The sequence below is a fragment of the Tamandua tetradactyla genome, chromosome 20, assembly GCF_023851605.1.
Source record: "Tamandua tetradactyla isolate mTamTet1 chromosome 20, mTamTet1.pri, whole genome shotgun sequence".
Lineage (NCBI taxonomy): Eukaryota > Metazoa > Chordata > Mammalia > Pilosa > Myrmecophagidae > Tamandua > Tamandua tetradactyla.
The window spans coordinates 8,952,132-8,962,330 of record NC_135346.1 but is presented as its reverse complement, the minus strand read 5'-3'; the positions used below and the strand labels follow the sequence as shown (position 1 = coordinate 8,962,330).

The 10,199-nt window shown below is 38.8% G+C and overlaps 1 pseudogene; it reads right to left on the bottom strand.

The window, feature by feature from the left end:
* Window positions 1-3,821: 3,821 nt before the first annotated feature.
* Window positions 3,822-4,458, bottom strand: LOC143664269 (BAG family molecular chaperone regulator 2 pseudogene; annotated as a pseudogene).
* Between the last annotated feature and the right edge of the window lie 5,741 nt (window positions 4,459-10,199).

The following is a 10,199-nucleotide window of genomic DNA, read 5'->3' as shown; positions in this document are numbered from 1 at the left end:
GCTTATGCACAAAGGCTTGACTTTCTGAGTGTCTGTCTGTCTGTCTACTGACTGCCTGATTGCATTAGTGAAGGAGAGAAGAAGAGATCCATGAACAGAGTGATTAGTATCTCTTTGGGCAGAGCTCAAAACCAGCTATTTATGGCTTAAAAATGATGCCTTTATAAACTTGCATCGGATTGTAATTTTTTTTTAGATTGACAATTAAGCAGCTTTATAGCAGCACTTAAAAAACTAAAAGGCAAGTTACAACATTGTATTTTGTGATTATTAAAATGTTATGAAATTATGCATTTAAAAAAGATAAAGTGAATATATAATTGTTCACAGTGGTAAAATTATAGGTGTTTCTTTCCTCACATATTATCTCATGTTTTCGTGTATATAAAAAGATACATTCATATCATGTCACATATATCTTTTTTAACCAATTTTTTATTGTGAAATATATATACAAAAAAAGGAATAAGTTTCCAAGTACATTTTAATAAGTAGTTATAGAATGGATTTTAAAGTTTGGTATGGGTTATTGTTCCATGATTTTTTATCTTTTCTTCTAGCTGGTGACACTGGAGACCAACAGAAATATCAATATGATTCAGCAGTCCTACTCGTTTGTTAAATTCTATCTTCTCTGTTATACTCCTCCTTCTCTTTAAATAACATATATACATAAAAGCAATAAATTTCAAAGTTCATCGCAACAATTAATTGTAGAACAAATTTCAGAGTTTGGTATGGGTTACAATTCCTTAATTTTAGATTTTTATTTCTAGCTGTTCTAAGATACTGGAGGCTAAAAGAAATATCAGTATGATTCAGCACTCATACTCATGTGTTAAACCCAGTCTTCTCTGTATAACTCCACCATCACCTTTGATCTTTCTTTCACTCTTTAGGGGTATTTGGACTAAGCCCATTCTAACTTTTTCATGTTGAAAAGGGCTGTGGATAATATGGGATAGGGGGATGGAACTAGTTGATATTCTGGAGAGGCTGGCCTCTCTGCATTTCAGGACTTACCTGGTCCAGCGACCCATCTGGAGGTTGTAGGTTTCTGGAAAGTTACCTAGAGCATGGAACCTTTGTAGAATCTTATGTAATGCCCTAGGTATTCTTTAGGATTGGCAGGAATGGTTTTGGTTAGGGTTTGAAGCATGTACAAAAGTGACCTCTGGTGTAAACTTTTGCCTCTATTTGAACTCTCTCAGCCACTGACACCTTATTTGTTACACTTTTTACCCCCTTTTTGTCAGAATGGCATGGTTGACCCCATGGTGCCAGGGCCAGGCTCATCCCTGGATGTCACGTCCCATTAGAGGGAAGGACAATGGTTTCACTTGCTGAGTTGGGTTTAGAGAGAGAGACTACATCTAAGCAACAGAAGAGGTTCTCTGGAGGTGACTGTTAGGTATAACCATAGAGGTAGGCTATGCTTCTCCCCTGCATACATAAGCTTCACAACAGAAAGCCTCAAGATCAAGGGCTTGGCCTATTGATTTGGGTGTCCCTAATGTTTGGCACAGTATTTGGGGTTTCCCTGATGGTAAAGTTTAGCAGTTCCGTAATTTCTCTCCCATCACTCAAGGAACTTTGCCAATACTTTTTGGTTATCTTCTTAATATCACTCTGGGATGGATCCAGGCATTGCATTAAACTATACAGGATTACAGGCTCTCATTCTTATCCTGGGCTCCCTGTGTTTGGATTGTTTAAATGATCTATCCAGACAGGTTGAGTTAGATTATGTGCTACAGAAAACTTAGGTTCTAGACATAATAAAACTTTCTTCCTTTGGTCTCAAAGAGTAGGTGAAGTTCTAAAATACAGGCAATGTCTTCCTTACCGCTGTATGCTGAATGACGTTAATCCTGACCCAATCAGTTCATTCTTATCTCTAAATACCAGGTTATACATGTATAAAACAGTGCCTCAAAATCCAGAAACAATTCCCTCCATGGGCTAAATGTGACTGCCATAAGAGCTTATAATCTAGGCCCTAGTTTTCTTATAGGTATTTTCTAAATGAGATCAAACAATATTGCTCTTTTGTTTCTGGCTTATTTTGCCTCACAAATGTTGCACAAGTTCATCCACGTCATTGCATGCCTCACAACTTTGTTCCTTTTTGTAGCAGCACCATGTTAAATCATATGTTTATGCCACATTCACCAATCTACTCCTCAGTCAGTGTATCTTTCAGCCACCTGCATTCACTAGGCATCATATATAGTGTCCAAAATCCACAGCCCATCAACACTCACAATTTTGGATAATTTCATTGTTCCCAAGAGAAAGACGGGAAATAAATACACCATCACCAAACAGAAGATCCAAACCTCCCCTTAATTCTTGTCCCTCCCTCCATTATGTACCCTTGATATTGCTGTGGTATTGTTGATGTTTTCCTGCTAAACATAGCCCATAGCATGCGATAACAACTCTCCCCCTATACCCTGAAATTATACATGCTTTGAACAAGATTCATACCTTTGGAGTACTTCATGCAAGAACTTACTAATATTTGTAGTGTTAATTGGGGGGATCCATGAGTCCATACAACCCCTTTCAATCATGTTCACCTTCATTATAGTAATATTACTTATAGACCCACTAGTGAACTGTTTTCACTTCTGCCTATTCCCTTACAACTAAATTCAACCTTATTAGCAAACTGTTCACCAATCTCAAGCTTCTGTGTACTCCAGGTTCCCTATTTCTATGTAATAAGCCTCTGATTTTACTTTTACCCTGGTCATAAAAGGGGAATCATACCATATCTGTTCTTTATGTCTGGCTGATTTCACTCAGCATTATGCCCTCAAGGCTCATCCATCTTGTCATGTGCTTCAGGATGTCATTTCATCTTACTGATGTATAATATTCCATCGTGTGTATGTACCACATTTTGTTAATCCACTCGTCTGTTAATGGGCACTTGAATTGTTTCCGTCTTTTAGTGATTGTGAATAACGCTGCTATCAACATCAGTGTGTAGATGTCTGCTTGGGTCACTGCTTTCATTTCTTCTGGGTATATTACTGAGTAGTGGTATTGTCAGGTCGTGGGGAAACTTGATATTTAGTTTTCAGAAGAACCGCCAGACCGCACATGTATCTTTTAAGTTAAAAAAAATTGATAGATTTCCCCACAGTTTTTGTTGAATGATAGACATATTGAAAGGATCTTTTTTTTGCAATTCCTTTTATCCCTCTAAACACACTGCTTTGCCCTCAATGCATATACTGTGTGTGCTGCATAACGTAAAGAATTTCTAGTTAACTCAGTACGCCACATGTCCATTTGTTTCCATGCCAGGCAAAGCAGAAGAGCAGTAAAAACTTTTGCTCCTAATAGAGTATTCATCCCACCCCCCAAAATATATATTTATCCACACAATAGTAAAATATATATATTTCATATTTCATATATTTTATATATTTTATATTTCAATCATGTTCACCTTCATTATAGTAATATTACTTATAGACCCACTAGTGAACTGCTTTCACTTCTGTCTATTCCCTTACAACTAAATTCAACCTTATTAGCAAACTGTTCACCCATAATAAGTATATATATATATATTAGGTGCTAGATATTTGTACAAGGCAAGAATTCAATCTAAAACTTAGAACTGTAAATAATTAAATAATTTAATAAAATAATTAAAATTTTTCTAGTTTTAATTGTGTTATTCACAAAGCTCATAACCCTGGAATATTTTTCTCATCTGAAAGAACTTTCCCTATCTAGTGAATGGTTATGCCTAGTTATCAGTTAGTGTTCTGTCATTTTTACATCATTATTTGTTATTGCACTTAGGGTGGAAACGAATTGAATCTGCTCTCAGCATGTTGTGGCAGAGTTTTGGAACCAGCTCCTTTAGAAAGATCTACCAGCTTGATGGCCTTGTCGGAGTTTCAAAATTTCTAAGTAGAGTCTCTAATCTCTTAGCCTGTTCTGATCTTCAAGAGCACAGCCAATTACTATGGATTAACATTTCTTATCAATGGGCCAGGTGGCACCTCCCATGAACATGCACTGTACATGACATATACATGACATAAGTGGCTCTTGACATTTTCAAGATCATCCAGGAACTTATGGACCATCTCATCAGTGGTCCCAGTGGCATGCTTTAGAGTTTCTTGCTTCTGGAAGTTTCTAATTGTTTCTACTGAACCTTCAACAGGCAGAGTTCTCCCATCAAACGATTTGCAGTTAGATTTAATTCTTCTCTTCCTCTATTGCTGATCCGCCTCATGACCTGGATATTTTGGATACTGTGAATCATCTCCAAGAGGGTTTCTTTCTCTTGTTCAATAACAATTGCTGCATCTCTCGAAGCTTCAACCTGCTGGTCCAGGCTCTCCGGCAGGTGGCTGAGCAGTTGGCCAAGGAGGAGAGCAGCAGAAGCGCCCCTGGTGGGCTTTGGTTGACCTTTCCCTGAGCCATCTGAGCCTCCAGGAGGGTCAGCCACGAGGTCACCAGCCCCTGGCAGCGGGACTTGAGTGTTTCCGCGGTTGTAGGTATCGACGTCCAGACTGTATTTTTGAAAAGAAAGAACTTTGCATGTACTTTCATGGTCCTACAGGACATAAATGTTGCAAATAAAGGATAGGAGGTAAGTTAGTAGAGTGCTCTAGTGATTTGAAATGGCTGGTTTAGTACTTGCACACAGGAGCCGTTGAAAGATGGTGGGTTCCTTCTACCTCCCCATTGGCTCCTCAGTCCAATCTGAAAATTGTTGACTTCACGTTTGTGCCTTCTCTTTGTTTTTGCCTTTTAATTTTTGACAAATTATTTAGCAATCAATTTTCCTTTTTAAAAGAAGAAACTATTTTGAACAAATATTACAAATTTAATATATGCACATCTATGTAGTCACCAAAGAGCCTAAAAAATAAAATAAAAATAAAACAGCCTAAAAAATAAAACTTGTTCCTAATCCCATTTCTCTGAGTACTACTTTTGACTTTGGGGCTTAATGTTTTTATCATGTGCTTATTTTTAATTGCATATGTTTATATTTGTAACTCAGGAACATATAATTCCTTAAGGTATGTAATAAGACATATATATGAGATATATATTTAAAGATAATACATTTCATAAATAAAAGAAATTTAGCTCTCCACTAAAATGTAAGTGGATGAAAGAACATTGACTGAAACCATCACCCAAATAGATTAAGCCTTAAAGTTCAAAATCTGGGCGGGTGATGGTGGCGCAGTGGCAGAGTTCTCGCCTGCTGTGCTGGAGACCTGGGTTCGATTCCCAGCGCTTGCCCATGGGGAAAAAAAAAAGTTCAAAATCTGTAACTCAGAAATAATTGTCTCACTGTCATAGAAAACCATCTGAAATGACGCGGCATCCTGCTGTATAACAGGTCCCCACCTCTGGACTGCGGCGTGGCCCAGGCAATGCTGGTTTTGGTTGCCCGGAGTTCCCGCACCTGCCTCAGAAGGCCTGGGCAATGTCAGAGCCCCTCAGAGGGCTAGTGTCCAGCCCTGCCCAGCAGGCCCCGCTCTGCCTGAACCCAGGAGGCTGGACAGGGTGGGGGGTGGGGGTTGGGGGGTGGGGGTGGCTGTTTAGAATGGAGAGTGATCCAGAGGAGATAGTGTTATTTTAGGAGGTACATGAAACAACAGAGGAGTGGGTGGAAGTTCTGAGTCGGGAAATTTTGAGAGACTTGGTTGGGAACCAGAGGAGGAGGGCTGGTTAGGAGAAGGATCCAGGATCTCTGTGTGACAGATTAAGGTGGCTGGAAAGACTGATGGTGGCTGGAGAAGAAAGGTGATCTAGGGTATGTGGAGGTATTGGCTTAAAGAAGTGGGTGGGGGGGAGTCTGTGGCAAGTGGGTTAGAAGGGGCCTGTGGTAGGCAGAATTCTAGGGTGAACCTCAATGGTGTACCCTCCCCCTGCCTTGTGCCACCTTCCCCTTTGTGCAAAGGGAACTTATGCATAGGATGGGGTAGCACTCCTGCGATTGTTATGTTTTATGGCAAAGGCAAGAGGGTTTTGCAGGTGGGCCTGGTCTTATCAGGTGAACCCTTTAAAGGAGGGAAGCTCTTCTGCTGGCCTGAAGAGGCAAACAACCATGTTGTGAACTTCCTAGAGAGATGAGTAGCCTCTAGGAGCTGACGTCCTCAGTATAGCTTGTAAGGAACTGAAGTCTGCCAATAACTAGAATAAACTTGGAAGAGGTCCCTGAGCTCCAGATGCAGCCTTCTGAGACCCTGAACAGTAGGTTTGGCTAAGAGGTGCTTGGACTCCTGACCCAACCAAATTGTGAGATAACAAATTTGCGTTGTTTTTAGCCTCTAAGTTAGTGGTAATTTGTTGCACAGCAATAGAAAACTATTACAGGACCTCTCCTAAAATGCTTACTTGGGACACCAAGATACCTATCCAGGCTTCTAGACAAAACTGTCATAGTGACATGGATCATTTTGGAAAATATTTTGCCTATATGATGGCACATTTGCCTAAGTCTGCTCCAAGAGCCATGCTTAAGTTGGTTTTTAAGACCGTATTTTCTTATTTCTTAGTTTTGCAGTGTTCTGTAGCCATTGATTAGAAGACTTCAGAGCCTTTAATAATCTCCTTTATCTATTAAATAATGGAATGTGAAAGTGGTAAATTTTATGCTAAATTGGTTCCTTTTTAATCAAAAACTGACATCTTCATCCCTATAATTAATTAATTTCCAATGGTCTCACCTGACTTTGTCAGCCATCCCCTTAATGAATTCTGATCTACAATTATTGTTGCCGGAAAAAAATGATAATGTCTTCATAATTTTCTAATTGGCATTTGAGGCAAGTCTGAGAGGAATATTAGAAACCCAGGATATAGACAGAAATTCTTAGTGCTGATGAAGAAAAAAGAAGAATTTTATGCTTTGGAAAGAACTATTCAAAACATATGGTACCACATCCTTCTGCTTTTATGTTTAATCTGTGCTCTTCTAGCCAGAATCCATTGGAAGATTAATGATCCCTATATAACATTTTGTATTTAAAATACAGAATGTGCCCTTACTTTGATTTTTTTTTTTTTGCATGGGTAGGCATCGGGAATCGAACCCAGGTCCCCGGCATGGCAGGTGAGAACTCTGCCTGCTGAGCCACCATGGCCCACCCTACTTTGATTTTTAATGTACTTTGTATGCAGACAATTATTCATTAAGAAGTGAAGGGTTCCAAAGGAATCAAATTCGCCTGCCTTTTATATCCTCTCCACTCAGAGCAAGTGATCTTCTGAAGACACAAGGTTAAACAAATCACTGTAATCAGAGAAAATGGCATATTTAAATTAGTGTGAATGTGTTTTATTTTAGGAATTTATTTTACGATAATGTCACAGAATGGGAAAGAATCTTCTCCATCTGTTTGTAGGTTGCTTATAAGAAAAGCCAGCAAATGGAATGGTCAAAGATATACAGTTTAAAGTAGATGTCTGCTCTTCCTTCTTTTGTGTTTCACTTCTTGCCAAGAAGTAAGAGTGGAAAAATCTTCCAAAATTTAGAGTGTTCCAGTATGCAGTGCAGTATGATGGCAGCTGCTCAGGAAATCTTTAAGAGACAGAAAAAAAAAAAAAAAAAAAACACCCCAGAAAGAAACGTTTAGGAAAGGCTCCAGATTGTCAGCATGAGAATTTGGAGTTCACCTAATTGAAAGTTATGCGATAGGGTGTTTGAGATCTGTTTCTAAAGATGCAAGGATTGTTGGAGTTGAAGCTACCTGTGTGAAAACACTTAGGAAGCGTGTTTCACACTCTCTGTCATTGTTTAAAATCTTGAAAGAAAATGTTGGCCTGAGTCCATGTAACCCTCTCCAAAAAAAATAAATAAATGAAATGACGAGTCAACTGATGCTCGTTACACACCTTTTCTCTCTGATGGGGAAAAGATAAAACCCTTCCCAGAGCTTAGCATCTGACAATACATTATATCCTTAGTCAGAAATTAAGCTGCACCAAGAGAACTAATGGAGCAGAACAAAATCTCTAAAAACAAGTCCCCTTTTGTTATCATAGAGCTTTTTACAACATCCTTCTTTGCTTGTGGTGCATTAGCAGAGCTGAAGAGCTGTGCTGCTGTAGTGACCTGGGGAGCAAGTGGGTCAGCTACCCGGGACTAAAGTCTACTCAGTTTGCAGCAGGCAAAGGTCTTTGCTAGCCTGTCCACATGAACACAGGTGTCCCTGCAGTCTTTAAGAAGGAATTAGTAATAATACAAAACGTGCATAGCATATCAGGCCACTGGGAATGAAATAGTGTAATGGTAAGGGGGAAAAAGCATTATGTTTGTTATATTCAAAGACCAAATTAGAGAGAGCGTGAATGAGATCAGTTAACTCAGAAAGACAAGGCTCACAAAATACTTCATTTCAGAATTTGTATAGCAAGTAAAGACCCCCCTTCTCTATCCTTTTGGCGCCTTCTTCTCTGTCCCCCAGAACTGCAATGACGCATAGTGCATGCTAAGTCCCAGCGTGTTTAGGAACGTCAGAGGGCCTCTGAGACACTGCATCTTGAATTCCAGGAGGAAATTCCTTTGCTTTTTTATTTTATAATTTTAACTAGCCTTTTCTCTCTCGGCCTCCTTGGCCTGCCCTGTGAGCGAACAGTGTGAGACGGGCTCTGGTTATCATTTAGTTTACAGCACTGCTGAAACCGCTTGAGTGAGCCTGGCTTGAGTGAGCCTGAACTGTGTAGAATAAATTTCCAAGTGTACTCTTTTGCTAACCATAAAGCACATATATTTATATTATGTCCAGATAATTGTTTTTACTTAATAATTTTAACGAAAATCTTATTTCTTCATAAATGTTAAAAAGGAACACCAGCCTTATCTGTAATTTAATTTTTTAACTTTTGGAGTAACCCATCTCCAACTCTGGTTACTTTACTCAACATATTTTTTTTTAATAAAAAGAAGAAGCTGTATTGGAAACTGGAAAGTGTTCTTTCCCCTCATAGAGCTTATACTCTCATGAGGGAGACAAAACTAAACCAAAACAATGTAAAATTGCATTAGTAAAAAGCCTTATGAAGCATTATCATAGTATGCTATAGAAGAGCTTAACAAAGGAAAGCCCGACAGAGATTGTGGGTTCAAGTAAAACATGGTTCAATAAAGTGATTATGGCAATACAGACATTAAAAATAAATGGGGGCAATTTATGAGCTGAAATTGACAGGAATTTGTGATTGGATTGGGTATAGAAGATTACAGATTGCCTGGTGACAGCTAACATCCTTCGTTAAGATTAAAGATCAGGGTGGCCAAATGATCCTGGGCTCGATTTTGTACTTGCACCACTTACCATTATATATATATATATATTTGTCTGTCTCTTTGATTATAAATTATGCTACACATAAAGGGCTATTGTCTTATTCATTTCTGTTTCCCCCAGTGCCTAGAATAGTGTCTGAATGAAGCTGACTCAGAATTTGTGAGTATATGAATGAAGAAATGAATGAGCACAGTGAGTTTTTCTGTTGCTCTTGAGATATCTCAACTGGATCTTTCAGGTAGGCAATTAGATAACATGGATTAGGGGCACAGAGTTGAGATCTGAGCTAGATATGTATATTCAGGATCATCAGTAAATAAATGGCAACTGTGACCCTGCCATGAACAAAGAAGGAGGCTTGGCTTCAAGACTGACACGCTGACATCATAGGGCAGAGAAGAGAATGAATCTGTAAAGAAACTGTTGGAAGGATGGCTTGAGGTGTAGGAAGAAGAGTGGGATAAAGTAACACAGATGCCAAGGGAAAAGAAAGTTCCATACCAGAAGGAATAATCAATCAGTGGTGTTGAATAAATGACAAATATGCATTGGCTCTAGTAACATGGAGGTTATGGTCATTTTGGGGAAACTTGTTTTAGTTCAGTGATATTGACATAATCCAGATGGAAGTGAGATTAGGAATTACAGGGAAGCAAAGAAACAGCAAAACCAATTATGCACTATTATTTTGAGAAGCATGAAAGACTTATATCTTGAAAAGGGATGTTTTGGGGGAAATTACTCTTATTGTTATGTTTTTATAGAGGTGGACACATCAGAACATGTTTAAATGCTGCTGGGGAACGTTCTGTAAGAGTGGAAGTTAAAGTACAGGATAGAATGTGAGTTATTTTGGGATGGATGATTAAGAAGAATGAAAGTATTGGTTTT